The following is a 21,046-nucleotide window of genomic DNA, read 5'->3' as shown; positions in this document are numbered from 1 at the left end:
CCATAGGACTCGAGATGTGAATAAATATCTATGATGGTCGGTCGCCATCTTTCCCCCCCTTTTTCTCGATCCGTCCCCCCCTCCTTAAACTAAAACAGGTCTATTCGTAATCTGGAGAGAACGCGGAACACATCCATACCTGTTTTAGGTATTTAGAAGAGATGTCGACGAAAATCGTGAAGGAGACGACTTGTGGCCAAATTGGCTCTAGACTAAAGTGCGAGATTGTCATTCTTCACTCGTAATGACATACTTCTCGCATTTATAACGAAATGTACTATTTTACAACCGTTTGTACATTCTTCTCCATTTCGATATTGACCCGATATTCAGCTTATTGTTATGCACATAAATATGTTTTTAAAATGTCCAAATGCGCTATGCACAACAAAGTTGCCCTTAGTCACCCCTTAGTCGTAAATATCATAACTATCATTTTCACTAAGAAACGTAAGAAACAAAATCAAATTTAATTTGAGACACCCATTTCATTGTAACCACGCTACTGTCAACATTAAGTACTCATTTATAAATATACTATGATTATAACGCTGTGCCAAACCGTTTGAGAGGGCTTGGAACGCGGGCCGCGTACAACTTAAATACGTATTTTCCGAAACATCCTTCCAAAGCTTTGTTTACTTGTTAATTTGACAGACGAATGACAGCCAGCGAATTCTCATTACGCAATGAAGGTTCCGCTGCGTTTTTTATACGGAATGGGTAATAATTGCCTCTTTTGTAATTTGCTGTTCCTTTGAATATAATTTTCGTTTATGATTTTTGAGTTAGAACAATCTATGTAAGGAAAGTACGAGTATACAAGTACAAAAATGCATACACATACGTGATGTCGAGTAATAGTTTATTTGAATTCTGTTCTTTATATTTTTCGAATTTGTGTTTTCATACATAATATATCTAATACTAAAAATATTACAAATAAAAACTTATCTACAAATAAAAAATTGGCTCAAATCGTCGCCAGTGGGTAAGGTGCCCAGTGCCGAGGTTGGCATACTTGCGACGTTTGAGGTCTTCAGCCGAGGATGCAGCCGCACCAGCACCAACTTTAGTGCTTGGAATATGGGACGGAGCTAGGGTGTCTACACATGTTGCATCCCAGACAAGCGGCCGACCCATACTCCAAGGCATATTATTTGAATATGTTTGATTAGGCACTTACGTTTCTTTATTACATATTCATGGTAAATTAACGTGTTTAACAAACTGTAACTATTATAATAACTGTTATAATACATGTAAAAACAATGAGTTCGTAAGAATGTTTCCTTTGGATACCATGGGTACGAAACTACCAACTCAAAGTTACTCATAAAAGCTATACTTAAGTATAAGCATGAGACACCCCTCGAGTTGCAGGCGTCCATAGGTTACGGTGACCGCTTTCCATCAGACGGACCGTATGCCTGTTTGCCACCGACGTGGTATTAAAAAAAGCTATAATCAAATATTATCTATCATAACTAGCCAGTATCTTTCAACATTGTTTTTCAATACTAGCACAAAGCAAAGGCACCCTCTAAAAGCTTGCCCGTACGAAGGACGAGGAAATTTCAGAGTGCACAATACAAGCCTGTAACGTTGCATAATATGGCGCGTGTTCAGCCAAAGTATTCGTTATGGTATTTGCTACACCTAGCCAACCGGGGCATATGTTTTTCGATATGACGCCGAACGTCAGGTGTTCATCTCGAGACTATCAAACCAAAACGAACCCCATGCTAAACCGCTACGGTATTTATTAGCCGGGCGCCTGAGGAGTTGTTTGTGTCGTATCAGAATCGCGCAGAGAAGAGCCCTCCCTCTCGGAATTCGCGTTGCAGTAGAGGGTACTTGAGACTCTGGCGATGTGATCCGAGTGGCGATATTCGCGGGCGAGGGACGGCGCTCGCTGCATCCCTCTTGCTCCCGGCGGCGCGCGGCGGTGGCGTCGGCGGGCGGGAGGCGCCCGGCGTCACTCACGTCGACTCGGTCTCCTCGGTCGTGTGTCCGAACCTCTCCTGTCCGCGACGTGCGATCTCTCCGAACCCTACCGGTACTAACGTACGCGCCGCGTCCTAGACGCGACTCTTAACATATCCCTAGCGCTTAACCCTTCACAGACCCGTGTTAACCTGCGCTCCGTAGTAACGGTCAGTATTCTTTCAAAGTCCTCCAAGTTTTCTCAGTGTTTTGGACTAAAAGCGCGTCAGCGTTAAAACTTTAAGGGCTCGTGTCCTGCAGTAAATAAAGGATTATTTGGATTGACGGAAAGTGTCTGAACTTCTCAAGTGAAGCGAGCCGCCTTCGCGTTTCATTTGCATCTGTCAAACAGGTAAGTGGTCTATAAAGCGGCGTATTTACGCCGGTCACACACGCGGCGCGCAGTCTGCCTCGGCCTCCTACATTTGAATTATTAAAACGCTGACTGATGTGCCGGAGATATATCTGCGACAATAGCTCGGCTCATTCACTACGAGTCGAGACAAAGACACCATTCGTTAGCGGAGTTTTTAAGTTTCTCCATTGAGTGTTTTGACTGCATGTCTACATATATTATGTAGTCTATATGTGAGCGTGAAAACTTATTACAAAGTATACTTTATAACTCAATAACATTGTGTTGACGAGTTTTAATTTAGTTTACCTATGATTTATTTCATTTCTTGACTTATTTCAATACACGTCATTCGTCGTAGGTCGTAAATATTTTCAACGCTTCTCACCTGCACGGGTTTAATTATCAAATGACTGTGAGCTTGTACCTATTTGTATTTATAGCCTACGCTACGCAATAACTAGGTGAATAATTAATTGCACCGTAGATCAAATCGCTGATGATTATTCATCTAGGAGATTTATTATTCTATTTACTACCAATGGTTGAACAGATTAGATATCTTTAAGCACACGTACTCCGGCCATCAAATAGTAGATAAGTTATAAAGTGCGGCAACTGCGGCAAGTATCCCAGAAAGTTAAAGTAAAGGTAAAAAAGTTGAGCTGTGAGTTTTAGTGGGATATATGTACAATTATTTTATGCCATTTTTTACGCATTTACGAGTAATACATCTAGGTAAGTAATACAAATGAGTTTTGGATCAATCGGTCATGTTTTATACAGGGTTGCCAATGAAGCTGAATGATGATGCGGAGTGTTTGGGTCGGCAACGCGCATGTGACAACTCTGGTATTGTTGGTTCGCTTACTTAGCTTACCGGCGGGCTTCTCATGCTTCCAATTTTATCACTTATCGATGTGGATAAAACACCTGTCACTCTCACACTGACACACTTGACGTCGATACGTCGTCAAATCGTCGTTAAATGATAAAAATAATAAAATTGCGAGCATAATTGCCCTGCTTAGGCGGGCCGTATGGCTGTTTTCCACCAAGGTAGTAGTATTAAAAAAAAATTCAAACAATTTTCCCTGATAACTAATTACTTCGGTCAATGTTAATACTATAATTAATTTATCCAGCCATAAAAATCATAGAATATTCCGGATCGAACGATTAAAAGCTTGGAAACTAATTAACACGGTTGACAACAAGACACTATATTGTCTTAATTTATTAAGAAAAACACATACCTATTATCTTGGAAATTATTGTTTAAGTAACTGTCCTGATATTATGTGATCAAACAAAGAGCACATAGGTTGTATGCACTCAAGTGAACTAAATGCAGACGTGACTACGCATAAATATTCTCTGTCCGTTTAGGCACCTGGTACATGAAAACATCATAGTTTTTTTATGAATACAGATTTTCCATCGAATCTAAAAAAAACACGGTGATTTTTTCAGTAGAGTGGTATTATGGCTAAAGTCTAAACAAACAGGTGTTGGTTCTGGAATTGATGACCTTATGTTGATAGGTTTCTAGACAGGTAATACAACTTCATATTTCTGCCACAACAGTTAGATAATTATAATCATGTCGCCTTGATCGGATGCAACAGCTTGTCCCAAAAATTATATGTCACAATGACCCACCAAACTTAAAGAGGAGTACCACGTCTGTTCTATTTAGCTTTTAAGTTTATTAAGACTATATCGCAGGAAAAGTTACCTATATGTATTGCATTGCGCCTTAATACATTTTCGGTCAGATTTTGTTATTTATAAGTATACTAGCTTTTGCCCGCGGCTTCGCTCGCATTAGAAAGAGTCAAAAAGTAGCCTATGTCACTCTCCATCCCTTCAACTATCTTACCTTAAAAAATCACGTCAATTCTTCGCTTCGTTTTGCCCTGAAAGACGGACAAACAAACAGACACACACACTTTCCCATTTATAATATTAGTATGGATTTAATGAGAATAGGATTTTAATGAGGTTCGGGTCTGAACTAAGTGTAGATTCCAAAAATTCGTTGCATCGAAACGGCCCGTTGTTCCATCACAAATGTTGAAATTTAGTTTAATATTTAATAACAATTTAGGTAATACATTTAGTTTTATCCTTAATAATTACGTAACACATCATAAAAAAAATCGATCCAAGGCTTATCCTCCGCGATTGAACATTTTATTATCACATTATGTACTTATTTGTCTATTTATTTATCTTTTACATGGTAAACATGTGACATTAATATCGATTCAATAACTACCAAATTTTAAAATATTAAATTCACTTATCCGGAACCTTCCCTGTGACAATTTAATCATTGAATTTTCTTTAGAAACACGAATAATAACCGTTGTTAAGTGATTTATTAACATCTGAAAACATGCCTTCGCCACGTTATTGCCCAAATGTATTCAGCCGGTCTAGCCGAAAGGCGATTGTTGACGCTACAGAAACGCAGTCTGGCTCTGTCGCACCACTACAGAGAGAGACTAGCATCCCTTTTTTGTTACCAGATTCCTATAGATTTTCGGTAAAAAAAAGGAAAGTTTCATACAAACTACCTGGGACATTTTGGTGAACCTAGTGGATCTTGCTCAGCATCATGGACTTTTTCAGATTACCAATTGTTAATTGTTTTCAATATCGAAGACGTGATCCAAATGTACAAACCTTTTGGGAATTGCTGAGATACGAAGCGTAAAGGATTGTGATGTTGGCTAGGTACAAAGAGGTTTAAGGAGGGATATCGTTGAGATGGGTATCCCATTGTTGTTTTATGTTTGCTACATTGTGCTAATTTGTTTTATAGAACGTTTATGAGTACAAGATGTTATTATTGTGTTGTTAATGTATGCGGTTAATTGTTTAGAATATTTCGTAAACTTTTTGACTGGTTTATTTTCGATTTGATGCCATTGATACAACAGTAATATTACCTACCAATAGACGACGAATATTAACAATGTTAGTAATTGATAATATTCAAATCTACGAATCTTCCATTATGTCAAAGGTGATTTGAGTGTACTATATTCGCCTAATAAGCACTTTAACTACTTATACTTTAAAATATACTACACAGTAAATTAATACAAACATGAAATGTAATATAAATTTTCCAAGTCCATTAAATAAATATAATCACTACCGCCAACAAAGTTAAACTCATTCCCGCAAATAAAATAAATATGTCGCAAACTTTCTGCTTTAAGGGCCTTTATGTGCAAAATTATATACGCCTAGGGGCGCAGAATGGAGACATATTCCACTATTGGGACCTCGGGACTTATTATGGTCGACCTAGATGCCCGGCTACGGAAAGTGCTATACTCCTATTCATATTTCATACCCCATTTCAGAGTGGAATTGTGTGTTTTTCAATAGAGTACGGGACCGCAATTTATAAGAGGCTCATATGAGCCGTCTATAGCTTTGGAAAACTTGATATATGGAGATGAATGACAGCTCATAAATGCTCAATCACGATATGTCTTATTTATTAGTTTTATTGGGTAGTTTATTAGGGACTGGGTTAGGTAGGGAGTAAATTCACAAGTAAGCTGTTACTTTAAAGGGATGTTTCATTAAGTTTTAAAGTTTATATTGTGTATGAAGCAAATGTTTTCTTTCAATAGACTTCATCATCAAACTTAAAATTGTTTCTGTAACAATTGAAGTATATTTGGAACCACTCAGTTCATACATTAAATACATAATTATAAAAGGTCACGTACATGTTTTTATCCATACTTATATATTAAATGAGAAAATGTGTGTGTCTGTTTGTTTGTCTTTCACGGTATAACGGAGCGACAAATTGACGTGATTTTTTAAGTGGAAATAGCTGAAGGGACGGAGAGTGACATAGGCTACTACTTTTTGTCTCTTTCTAACGCAAGCGAAGCCGCGGTCAAAAGGTTTGGTTGAAGCTCCGTTGTGGACTGGTTCTTATAAAACAAAAAATATACTGGTATTTACAAACTGTTATTGTTTTTTAATGAAAACCCAAAAATATCTGCTTGAATAATAGTTAACGAAAATGCACAACAAACGGAACAACATTTTTAATATCTAAATCACAAAAAGAAAAAATGTTTTAACAACGAGTCTAGTTTCAGCCGGACAAAGAAGTTTCACTGCAAGAAGATTAATAACTTTATTCAGTAAAAGCATACCTATTATTCTCATATTTTTCGAATTTAGTAATATACCTAGTTTTAATTGATTATAAACATATTTTTGATATCTTGGGTTGGTCTTTGTTTATGCGCATATTTTTAAATTTAACCTTAACGAAGTAATATTAAAAACAGAACATTTGCGACTAAGGGCACAGAATATATAATAGTGCAAGCTAAGGGCCAGTAGCATCAACCATTATTATCAGACACATCAACGTCGCGCAGCAAATCTATGGATATTCTTATACACAAAATTTAGCGAACGCTAATTCGGTGTCAGATGGTTTGGTGCAACCTACCCTAAAGCAGACAAATGATGTACCTATTCTAATTGTAATTTTAACAGTTACATAATTATTTTGTGGATATGATTTGCCGTATTTATGTAATGTAGCTTTTTACACTAATAATATCTATAGCAAATTTAGTTAAATCTATAGTGACAGTAACACAGTACAAAAGTTACTTCAATTGTTTAGTTGTCTAAATGTCGACTGCGTTTAATATGGTTTTTTTATATTTATTTCTAATAACACTATAAAGATGCTTACTGCTACAATTTCGCCAAACCAAAGTTTAACGGCGAGGTTATGCACTCTTATATTAAATACTTATAACTATTCATCAACATATAAAACAAGCCGGGGCTTCGACAAGTTACAAATGGAGACTAAGCGAGGAATGACTCTCCCAATATGATCAGCTACACAAATCATCAAATTCCTACAAACTCTGCAGAATATTCTCAATTCAAAAATTGACAGTACAATATAAAACAAGCCGGGCCTTCGAGAACTTACAAATGGAAACTAAGCGAGAAATGACTCTTCTAAATGATCAGCTACATAAATCAATAGATTTCCACAAACCCTGCAAAATATTCTTAATTCAAAAAGTGACAGTACCACAGAATAAAAGTTACTTCAATTGTTTAGTTGTCTAAATGTCGGCTGCGTTTAATATAAAAGAAGCCGGGGCTTCGAGAAGCTACAAATGGAAACTAAGCGAGAAATGACTCTTCTAATATGATCAGCTACATAAATCAATAGATTTCCACAAACCCTGCAAAATATTCTTAATTCAAAAAGTGACAGTACCACAGAATAAAAGTTACTTCAATTGTTTAGTTGTCTAAACGTCGGCTGCGTTTAATATAAAAGAAGCCGGGGCTTCGAGAAGCTACAAATGGAAACTAAGCGAGAAATGACTCTTCTAATATGATCAGCTACATAAATCAATAGATTTCCACAAACCCTGCAAAATATTCTTAATTCAAAAAGTGACAGCACCACAGAATAAAAGTTACTTCAAATGTTTAGTTGTCTAAACGTCGGCTGCGTTTAATATAAAAGAAGCCGGGGCTTCGAGAAGCTACAAATGGAAACTAAGCGAGAAATGACTCTTCTAATATGATCAGCTACATAAATCAATAGATTTCCACAAACCCTGCAAAATATTCTTAATTCAAAAAGTGACAGTACCACAGAATAAAAGTTACTTCAATTGTTTAGTTGTCTAAACGTCGGCTGCGTTTAATATAAAAGAAGCCGAGGCTTCAAGAAGCTACAAATGGAAACTAAGCGAGAAATGACTCTTCTAATATGATCAGCTACACAAATCAATAGATTTCTACAATGCAAAATATTTTTAATTCAAAAAGTGGCAGTACCACAGTATAAAAGTTATTTCAATTGTTTAGTTGTGTAAATGTCGGCTGCGTTTAATATAAAACAAGCCGGGGCTTCGAGAAGTTACAAATGGAAACTAAGCGGCGAATGATGGACTGCGCTGCCACTACAGTCACTTTTAAGAGGATTTATGTATTTTATGTCCAGGCGCTTCTTACTCGGGTGAAAATTATTTAGACCTTGGAGTATTTCATGTTGGTAACAGTAAACGTGATGAAATAAAACCTGCGGTAAGGACATTTATTTGTGTAATGAGCACGCAAACTTACCTACGATTTTCTTGAACCTTGTTTTCGGAGTTCCCCTAATAGCTTTTTTACATTATCCGATTCGATATCGGATGTAGAAAGGATGACAAAAGCAAATTTCAAAGATGGCGCCCTACGAAATTGTACCTCTTGACCATCTTACTGTACACTATTTTATGCAAATAAATTACTTACTTACTTACTTACTTACTATACACATACATATTTACATATTTTGGCTATCGGCCTTACGTTCAAAATTGGATCGGTTAATATGTGAAAACGCACTAACACTCGCCGTCTTAAGATTTATCATTAGTCTCAGCTACAGTTCGCATTCTAGGGTACACATATTTACCCAATTCTTAGTTATTTTACGTTATAGCAAAAAGTCCATATTTATGAATTAATAACTATCTAAATATCTATGAGTTGTAAGATTATTTATGCACAAAATATTTAATATATTAAATAAATTTAGTTTAGTTCTTAGCTCTGTCTTAGTCCTAAAATGCATTGCAATACCCTCCCAGGGTGCGTTTAGACTGTGTAATAATTTATACTTAAGACATTTGTACACACAGATATCAAGAATAAATAAATATGATACCTACATACTATTCCTTTACATCCTGTCCCCAAACTGCATCGTTATGCTTCCCACCATGCACGTACATATTTGTGCGACTTTGCTCTCAAATCAAGTCAAGTGATGTTAGAAAATTGCAGAGTGCCGGTTGCCGCTGCAACTTCTAGCTAAGCATTCGTCCCCACGGCTTTCGTTTCACGGTACCAAGTTTCAAAGCAAGTATCTTGCCATACCTGTTATGCGAGCCATGACATTGCTGCGCCAGTCTTGGTTTACGTACTTTGGACATCGTATCGGAACATTAGGTATAGCTAGTCTGGGTAAGATCTATTAGTAAATAGTTCGGACGATGTTCGGTTCGCTCCCGGTGGCTACTTATTAGAATTACGAGACGATTCGAACGTGTGACTTCTGAAATACAAATTGCAATCTGTTGGAGCCAGAGCTATTAAAATATATTAAAAAGGATATCATATAGCAACATGTCGTATAGCTGTGTCGGTAATATACTAAGGGAAACTTAATAAATTTCTATATAAGGTGGCCGACATGCATGATAGGATGCTAGTTTTATCGCATTTGCCTACGTTGGGTTAGTTGGGTAATTTTTCAAGAACCTTTCCCACATAACAATAAACTTTTTTTTGATATAGGTACTTCTAATGAAAATAAGATATGAATAAAATCTGGATGTTTACTCCTTATTATATGTATATTAAATCAGCATTGACATGGATGTAGAAATGGAATTAGGGTGCCTAAAGTGCTTGCGTTACAAGCATTTCATGCTTGAATTCATATGTAGCCCTCGTGCTCATACAGTCAATTCGGTTATCTGCGGAGTTGTGAATTGGACTTTCGGATCGGTCTTGTAGTGCGAAAGCGACAAATATACCACAGGTCAATAAGCGTGAAAGGGACAGAGCCACATCGCTCCAGTAAGGCTAAAATGCGAATGTGTGATTCCATGCCAGCAAATTTAGTTTGTTACGAACGACTGAATGGGGCAACATTGGCCTTGGGGTGAATGTAAATATTGCCCAAAATGTCTACTCTCGATAGATTTTATCCCCATTGAGTGATGAAAGAGATGTCTATAAGCTAAACTAGCTATAAGAAGAAGAAGAATAAGAATAGTTTATTATTAATAAGAAATTATTACAATGGTACTGTTGGGGACATTACCGGGTTGATGATGAAAACTATTACTTGTACCATCACTTTACTTTATTCGCTTATAACAAACATATTAACAACCAATTTACAATAAATAATTCAAGACTTCTTTACTACAACTCGTCTGTACTCGAACTGGGCACCGTCACTGTATGTCCGCCATTTTTATAACAATGCAACATGGCGGAAACCAGTGACTAGTATGAGTCAATTGATATTCTTTAATACTTTCATCATAAATAACAGTAAGATAAATCAAAATATAAGGCATTAATAAATAATTACTCTTACAGCTCGGCCATCCTGTTCGAGGCGAGACCCTTCGCCAAAGCTTAATGTGAAATAATTCAAAAGAAAGACAATACCAGCCAATACAAGACATTTGAAATAATTCTTAAACAATAGAAATACAAAACATATAACACTTCATACCGATACCTTTACCACATAATTACGATATGCTGTAAGACTGATATTAGCAAAATATTATTTATTTATGGAAGAGTAATTCTCAATTATAATAAAACTATAACTTATGTATACTAAAAATGGATTTTTAAATATTTCTATAAACCTTATCAAGTGTAAAGAAAGAGCATTAATCAGACATAGGCCTGTGAAAAATAAATATATGAATAAGATTTACTTCGATACAATTAAATTATTGAGATCCAATTAAATTCATTACATTTAATTAAATTCATTACATCCAATTGAATTCATTACATCCAATTAAATTATGACGATTAAATTAATTAGAAGGCATTCACAAGTTATAAACATATTTCAGTAAACAATGCAACACTTCACTGCACACTTCACTCGCGAAACATAAGCAAAAAGAACATATTTACACGATTTTATGATATCACCACCTCATCACATGATTGAACGGAATTCCCGTGCCGCTACGGGGCAATAGCATCATGGGCCACCCAAGCTCTGTCAGCCTGCTGCCGCAGCTGCTCATCACGGACGCCGGATATTGCGCCGCCAGACGCAAGCTCGCATACCATGCCAGCATTTAAGGACTCAGTCGACGATCGAAACAGAGGTATCTTTATATACCTACTATGCAATCAATATCATAAATTATCATAATATAATACGAATAAAATAGAATTATATGTCACTTTTTGTAAATAATAATTATAATCTTTAATTCCAATGAGAAAATGTACAATAAATTAAATTATACTTAAACTAGATAAATATTTTTGTAAATTGTATATAAATATGTGAATGTAAAACCTGACAAATCAAATGTATAATCAATACTGAATAAAGAATATGAATATGAATATACCCTGACCCTCTCTCCTGGGCACTCCTGGGTCGGAAGTGAATCTACACCCCGACCCTCTCACCTGGGCACTCCTGGGTGGTAAATGAATACCAGACCCTGGCCCTTTCACCTGGACGCTCCTGGGTCCTTGATCTGAAACTTGCAACACTTTCTTTAGAAACATAAAATTTCGACTGTCTTCGAAATTATGGTAAAATTATTATGGTTCGGTAATCAATTTAATAAGTCACAATGTATTGATAGTCGTTATGATTAAATAAATTATTGTCGTCACTTATTAATATATCGCTATACTGAGTAATTATATTTAAGATTTTTCTGATTTATGCAGTATACACATCTGCAGAATCTTTAAATACTCAAATAACCCGTCATTAATGAAATATCGTGCCTAATTATTTATTTACCATTTGTAACGTATTATACATATTATATTAAACAACTATTTAAGCACCATCGCAAATACACGACTATGGTGCACGGTGTAAGTCTTTATTTTTTTTTTTTATTCTGTTATCATTATTACTTTTTTTAGGTTCTAGTTAAGATTGATGCAATAGTATGTCGAAATAGAAAACTTCTTTATATATTGGGGATATAATTAATGTAAGTTAATTCCAAGTTATTTTATTTAGGTTATAGGCCCATATAAGTGGAATTAAATTGATCTGTATTTCTGATTATAGTAAAAATAAGGTTTTGTCAAAGAACTTTTGAGATTCATTTTTGTCAACAAGTTAATATGATTGTCACATGTTTCTATTGCTATTCGAATTGCTATTTATTATAGCGACAGCCGTTAGATATTATATACACAAGCAATGTGGCTGCAATGACATAGATAAGGTATATGAATAATCATTATTCGTACTGCTTACAAGCTGTGGGGTTTTCATATAATTATCAAGAGGTCTATCCACATATACATCAAGTATATTAAAAAAATGGCTTATTGATAATGCCTTCTATGACATCAATGAATTCCTTGAAATGTAATATTTAGCGCGATAATGTATTTAAATTATATAGAACACATTTATAAATTTTATAATTTAATTCTTAGAGTAATAAGAATTACTTAGTTATAATGAATGTTTATGTTTCTGACGTGTAATGTATATGTGCAATATAAATAAATATGAATATGAATATAACTTTATTTTCCATGAAAGGCTATTGCGAATTTAGACAATGAATATTATGTTGGGTTTCTACATTTTAGTTTTATTCCTGATATTTATGAAATGGGTTTATACATTGAACCTTTTATATTATTCTTAACGAATGTAAGTATATCGCAGAATATTTGTCTTGCAAAGAGTCATAACAGATACTTGGATAGGTCTCTTCATAACCGATACGAGGTATATGTACTTGACTTTTAGTATGTACCAAATATATCACCAACAAATTATGCTAAGTAATAAGTATAAGTTGCGTGTGTTATTCAAATTTATTGTTACTTCTGATTCGAGCATAATAATTTAAAACATAATGTTCTTTGTTACGTTATTTTTGAGAATGAGCACCCAAGGTTATATTACACATAAAGAACTAGATACGGGTAGCCAAAAGAGAAAAATGTAATTACTGTACTACTTAACCAATCAAAAAGTCGCCATAATTGTAATGTTTGACATTGTCGATCATAATATAAATTATTAAAGATTGAAGTGTACTTTTATATTAATGAAATAAATAAATCAAAACTTATCTAATGCAGCGATATTCGCGGTATAATGTGAATAAAACTAATTAATAACCGCTTTATGAAACATCATCGCAATGTAGTTTGAGCGATTTAAGCTTTCTGAAGAAAAACCAAGAACTGCATATATATTATAAGCCATGAGACCAGAATTTATGCATGCATTATAGCGATGTACTTGTGTTCAATTAATATTATATATAGTTACCCTTTATTTTTTTAATTAAATATTACATGATATCGCCTTGAATAATATCGAATTTACGAAGATCTTTTTTTCATTGGAAGTCGACAAAATGATCTATCATATCATTAAGGTAATCATTTTTATATAATACGGGCAAGCGAGATTACGTGTCCGTCTAACAATAGGTTGGTTTTCCGTGTTACTAAAATCACATAACGCATATACTCTCATAATGTCATTGATAAAACAATTTTTTTTTAAGATGCTTTTGTAGGTATTTATGAACATAGTAAATTTTTTAACTCAAATAATAAAAGCACTCATGAACATGGCATTGCGCCTCAAATTATCTGTAATTGACTAACATTTTATTTAAGCTTTCCCAACTACATATCCCGATTGTTAACGTAAGGCGTGTAATGAAATATTAGAATATTATTTTTGGTTGATTATTTTGAATCGATTGCTTATATCAGTATGAATTCTACTACTTATATTATTGTTTAATGTATTATTTATTAAGATTAAAATTAAACGTTAGCACGTTCACCAACGTGTATTAAAATTAAAAGCTTCGCACGTACATCTACACGCTTCAAAAGTCGCACGTTCATCCACGCGCTTAAAATACTCGCACGTCCATCCACGCGCTTAAAAGACTCGCACGTTCATCCACGTGCTTTACACTAACACGTCCGTCCACGTACATCAAACATTGATTCCATAAGATACATGTTACATTGTGCCATAGGTATCCTCCTTGTTGATATCTACCAATAAGTACCATAGTAGCCTTAATTGTATACCTTGTACTACGATCAAAATATTTTATTATTCACGCGTTACTACTTATTACATGATTATGAGTTATGACCAAATCTACATATTATACCTTGTACTGTGATCAAAATAGTCAAACGTACAAAAAGTGTACTGTAACTACGGACGAATTTTATTATTCACGCGTTATTACTTATTACATGATCATGACCAACTCTACATATTAACCGTTCTTTTACATGATTATGACCAACTTACATATTGACCGTTCTTTTACATGATTATGACCAACTCGACATATTGACCGTTCTGTTACATGATTATGACCAACTCGACATATTGACCGTTCTGTTACATGAGTATTACCAACTCTACATATTGACCGTTCTTTTACATGATTTTGACCAACTCTACATATTGACCGACATGATTAATACACCTATTAATATAACTCTTGATAATGACTGACTCTACATCTGACTCTACATCTGACTCTACATCTGACTCTACATCTGACTCTACATCTGACTCTACATCTGACTCTACATCTGACTCTACATCTGACTCTACATCTGACTCTACGTCTGACTCTACGTCTGACTCTACGTCTGACTCTACGTCTGACTCTACGTCTGACTCTACGTCTGACTCTACGTCTGACTCTACGTCTGACTCTACGTCTGACTCTACGTCTGACTCTACGTCTGACTCTACATCTGACTCTACATCTGACTCTACATCTGACTCTACATCTGACTCTACATCTGACTCTACATCTGACTCTACATCTGACTCTACATCTGACTCTACATCTGACTCTACATCTGACTCTACATCTGACTCTACATCTGACTCTACATCTGACTCTACATCTGACTCTACATCTGACTCTACATCTGACTCTACATCTGACTCTACATCTGACTCTACATCTGACTCTACATCTGACTCTACATCTGACTCTACATCTGACTCTACATCTGACTCTACATCTGACTCTACATCTGACTCTACATCTGACTCTACATCTGACTCTACATCTGACTCTACATCTGACTCTACATCTGACTCTACATCTGACTCTACATCTGACTCGACATCTGACTCGACATCTGACTCGACATCTGACTACAATTGTGAAGTGATGTCATCTCATTTGCCTGAATTATCACCATTGCAATATATAAATCATCATTGCAATTAATATTGAATTAGTGTTATTTCAGAAACAAACAATGATATCATTGATTAAATTCACAGCATTATACATTAGTTGTCGATTTCCCATCGAATACATACCCATGATCATCATGGTAATATACGAAGAATGATTTGATATACATTGATCAGATACTTGCGCCATCACTGGCCATTGTAGAATAGTAATAATAAATGTAACCTTTTGCCTGCCGTCAACAAGCAAGAGGAGACCAAGCACTTCAATTTTCATGGAATTAAACTTTGTAAAATCTATAACACAGTTAAAATATTTGAGATTTATACTAATGATGATTGATCATATAAGGAAAAACATTTTTGTTTTATAACAAGTTACTACTCGTATATCCGAAAATTATTTCACGAACAACCAGAGGTGACCAAACTTTAAAAAAAAAAAATGATAACGATCATATTATTAGATTGTTGTTATAGATTGACAACTGCTGTAACGATACCACTGCTATAACGATAAACATGTTTTTTAAAACGACTTGACGTACAACATATGCTTCACAGATGAAGATTTAGAACTTAGTTTGATTGGAAATAAACGTTATATGGTAACATTCAATCATGTTCTTGCCAATCAGATTAAACATAGCAAAACTTTAATTTTCTAGTTACGGTTAAGCTTAAGACTTCCTTTTTACAATAAGAAGTCACATTATTAAAACAGATGGATATACAATCCGGCATTTTAATACAATAAAGTTAATTTCATTAAATTTTAAATTCAGTGACAGAATTGAATGACAGTGACACAACTTCGATTTAACGATTAATGGAATGGATTCGATTCACACAAAGTATTTAAAAACTTAGTCCAGGATTTGGGCACGGTCCGGCATTATGCCACGTGTCAGAAGGAAATGACTTTTGTATACATTAAAAATACTATGATCAATATCGTACTTAACGCATCAAATATCAAGTAACCCTGTATTATAATTTTCAATTTGAACTAAAATCAACATGTCATATGTATACATATTTTTATTACCAATATTGTGTCCCGTGACTCAAGAAATTGCAATATTAGAATATTTTATGATTACATATTTTTACACAGCTTATATAATTAAATATTTATTTTAAATTGTATTCCAGATCTGTATAATCTGATAAGTTCGAATATGTATCATAATTAAGTAACAAGTATTTGACCCATGATTATTTTCTTACTGGTATAATAAATGTCACCACTTTTCAAAAACCGAGATGTGAATTTGAAGCAAAATTTTGTTAGCCGTTTTTAACAACTCGAGGCATTGCTAATACAAAGGAAAAATCGTTTAATCAAGAGTTTATTCCTATTGACAAAGTGCCAGTTTACTCATAACTCCACGATTTCTTAAAGACATACTGTCACAAATTGACCGGTGCAGCATATCGTAGCGCTTAATGTGTAAAATAATATGCAATTTTCTGAACAAGTTGTGTTCCATTTTGGATTCATAAAAATAAGAAATCGTTATAACTTTTAATCATACACAGTACTGAGGGTAAGTAAATGTAATGATGACACCTTCTTTTTTTTTAAAACAATAATGTTAAGAAATAATGAGAAGTGATTGACTACTGCACGTTTTATCAATAATTATACTTTTGTTTTATGCGTATTATTGATCTATTGATATAATTTACCACAATTATTTTATTCCATCAGATTTTGCAATATAGTCATGACGGTAGATTATCAAACCAGTTCTTCAACGCCAAAGAAAGAAAAATAAATGTCTCACTTACCATAACAATTTCAGTGCACGTTTCGTAAAGTAAGATAATGGTACTTCCACAAAAAAAAAACAAAGGAAAGAAAACCTTACGTTCGTGTGGCGTGGCAAAAATCTTTACCGATTCTTGTTTCGTCCCATTTCTGACCTGTTGGGGACATTACCGGGTTGATGATGAAAACTATTACTTGTACCATCACTTTACTTTATTCGCTTATAACAAACATATTAACAACCAATTTACAATAAATAATTCAAGACTTCTTTACTACAACTCGTCTGTACTCGAACTGGGCACCGTCACTGTATGTCCGCCATTTTTATAACAATGCAACATGGCGGAAACCAGTGACTAGTATGAGTCAATTGATATTCTTTAATACTTTCATCATAAATAACAGTAAGATAAATCAAAATATAAGGCATTAATAAATAATTACTCTTACAGTACATTATTTGTCTTGTGGCCCCACACTAGGCTAAGCCTGTCACGTATTCAGGAAACTTTCGGTTTTCCAGATCATTTTATAGTCTAGCATAAGGTAGGTGAATAGAAGGTTATCAATTAAATTACCAGAAACCCTATGAATTAACTATCAGTTTAAAAAAATCTACTCTATACATAGAAGTAACGACATTGTATTTATCGTAACTTTTACAAGCATTCTAACCCGAGGCTTGGCTATTTAAGTTCCAAGAGACATAAAATTGTTTTGATTACTTCAGGCGTTGAGTTCCACACGTTTGCGCAAAAGTATTTTACTACATGTGCGTAAAGAAAGTATTTATACTCGACATATTAACCAACATGAAATCACCGCGCGCGGGTTGTCCGCAGAGATTTCGAATGTGGGTAGCTGCAAGGTATCTATTTCGATATCAGAATTAAACATATTTGTGGGAGAAGTGAATTTGGGAAATTCATTGGTAAAATGTGCGATGTGGTCAACATACTTTCGTAATTGTATTTAATAATTTTAATAGGACATCCAGTACCGTTGTCAATATGATTTTCTATTTTTTTAATTAAATAAATACAATACAATACTCTTTATTGCACACCTCACATAGTTTACAAGTAATGCACAAGAAACAAAAACAAATTAAACAGAGGTAACAACAGGCGGTCTTATCGCTTAAGAGCGATCTCTTCCAGACAACCTTTGGGTAAATGTTAAAATGTTAAAGGTTTAAGAAAAACGTTAATAGATATTATTTCAATCGAAGACTGAATTACTATTATCACGGAATTTCAAAACTGCAAGATCGAAAATCACTGAATTCCGGATCTTGTGTTTTCAGTTTTTGGGTTGCATGACTTGCATGCTGCCTTTTCTTGTATAAAACTGATCCATTTTTTCCATGTTTTACAATGTTTGCATTATTAAATAGAGTGCCCACTGGTTATATATTTAATGGCACGCGTGTTCAGTGGACCTCAACTTAATAGTGTAATAATGGAAAAAAAATGGATCAGTTACATTTGCCCCCAGTCGGGATTTGCTCCACTGTACCTTACATGTGATTGACTCATACAATACAATCAGTAGGTTCTTATGGAGACTCCACAAATTATAATATTGTGGAATAAAATTCACCTCTACTCCATCTGAACCTTTCAGGTACCTAAAGAAGAAAATATTCATTAAAAATAGGTAACCAAAAAACTTTAATAATTTAGGTTGGAATAGGATTATAGTAACAGTTTTCTAATAGTACAAAATTAAACGTAACCTAAACCAATATATTTTTTTTACATTTTATGCCTGAGTGACCGCTATATTTTACAAGAAGTCTTGGTATGCCAAGTCTCTAGGTAGTCCGTAACGGTAGTAGTTGCTTCCGTCAAAGGGTGGTCGGAACAGGTTCTGTCGTTAGAGCCATACGATAACGTGGTCACTGGTCAGGCCCTTATACGCTTTTATCGATACTTTCAAGGAATCGATATTCTTCTGCACCGTAATCACTCGACTAAAGATTATGGCGATGAAATGCTTTCTAGAAAGAGGTCTAGAAATTAGTTAACCCACACGTATACTCGACAGGTTTTGTAGAATGCTATTTAATAATTGTGGATAAATATGGCTGTAGTCTTATAAGAAGACTTAATGAACAGATAGGCTATACGGAAGCATAACTTTCACGAGTATCAGATGTAGTTCGAAAAGGGTTTCCTTCGTATTTTTCCGGAAACATTCATATTTGTCATGCTAGTTTAGTCAATGTCGGTACATCTTGTACTGAGACTGACTGAAATAGCATGACACGTTCGTACGTTTCCGTAACAATACGAAGGCCAATCTTTTCGCACTATATCTGTATGTACTTGGAATGCACAACGCATTGACTTATAGCCCTACATCATTCTAGAAGCACGAGTACCTAAATGTGGCCCTTCGGGAAAAATATAACGTAAGCGACGCGCGTATAGGCTTGTAACGTATTAGAATCAGAAAGTTAAGCCATCATTTGTAAAGCTCAGGAGACTACGGTACCCTCAATTTTCAATAATGCAAAAAGACGTAATGCAGAAGGAAATTATCGTATTTTACGTCATCCTGGATGTGACAAACTTTTATATCAACTCCCGGATCTTACTTAAAGGTCTTACTCATTATCTTAGTGCAAAACACCCATGTATTCCCATTCATCCGTGTTAAAACGTATTCTTTTTCACTTTTCACCCCACAAGCGCTTAGAAAAATAACAATGTTTTCCTCGTGTCTCGCGGTAAATTTACCTTCCGTACGTGTTTCATTCCCTTAAAGGTCTGTATTGCAGCCTGGAAATAAATGCAGCCATAAAGGATATTAGAGTACTTAGCGGCGGTAAATATACACTACGTTTATAAATCAATAAATATCGAACACATTTACCTACCGTCTATATTATCACGTTCATATTTCAAATGACATTTCACGTTAAAAACGCGATTGAAAACCGGGCATCCGCATGGACAACTCGAATATTGCATTTTCACTCGGATGACGTGTCGACTGCATTTTAAATAACTTAGCCGGCCTCGGGCAGATATTCTGTATTGATTTTAAGGTATTTTGGGAACATTTGCTGGGATGCTGTGCCGTGTTGGCAGCCACAGTTTTAATGCCTCCGAGTTTTGTTGCAGCTTTCATTCTATTTTAGATAAATTAGCGCAGCTTAGTTTTAAATTTCTAGTCGAAGCACTCTATAAAAGTCCACTGGAAATCAATGTTTGAAAATAAAGCTGAATCGAAACAAAATGACAGGACAGGGTGCGTAGCCGAATGGCACAAACGCTCACGAAACGAAACGCTAGTAGATATCTATCCCTATCGCTCTTGCGTATTGGCGCGACAGAGCCGGACTACGTTTCGTTTTCGTTTGGCGTCGGAGAAATGCCATTCGGCTACGGGGCCAGAGATGAAAGGAATTTAAACACTTTCCGTCCACATTCCACTTGGGCATTTTCCGTTCAGTTCCGTCCGTTTAGCATTCGCTTGGCAGCGGAACGTGCTTTCTCGCTTAAATGTCGAAAAAGATTTTCGATGATTTTCGAGCACGTGTCCTCCTCGGACTGTATTTCGGTATTTTTCGTCAGTTGTCAATCTGCTACGCGTGACTGGCTCCCTCCTTCTCTCCGCTTCGCGCATCACTGCTGTGACGAGATAGATTTTGCTCGAAACGGAAGCGATATCGCCTCCAACACGAGTCTTTGAAAATATTTTCTCATTGTATAAAATAATTGAATTGTGCCATTTGGTTTGCGATAAGGTATCTACAAAAAATGTTTAAAATTAAATTGTATTTAAGCAGAAAAAAATATATTTTTGATCATTTTCTCCGTTAAAATGTTATTGGTACTTGTCCTTTTTAAAGTTTTCAATA

At 35.0% G+C, this 21,046-nt stretch overlaps 1 protein-coding gene across 1 annotated transcript in view; it reads left to right on the top strand.

The window, feature by feature from the left end:
• The first annotated feature begins 2,020 nt into the window (after positions 1-2,020).
• LOC125242692 (poly(rC)-binding protein 3) overlaps positions 2,021-21,046 on the top strand; it is a 333,013-nt gene continuing 313,987 nt past the window's right edge. The window contains exon 1 of the mRNA XM_048151568.1: positions 2,021-2,338. The gene's annotated coding sequence lies outside the window, so the exon portion shown is untranslated. The remainder of the gene's footprint in view (positions 2,339-21,046) is intronic.

Source organism: Leguminivora glycinivorella, chromosome 3 (genome assembly GCF_023078275.1).
Source record: "Leguminivora glycinivorella isolate SPB_JAAS2020 chromosome 3, LegGlyc_1.1, whole genome shotgun sequence".
In the NCBI taxonomy this organism is placed as follows: Eukaryota; Metazoa; Arthropoda; class Insecta; order Lepidoptera; family Tortricidae; genus Leguminivora; species Leguminivora glycinivorella.
Note: the sequence above shows the minus strand (reverse complement) of the source record. Positions and strands in the feature narration are given on the sequence as shown.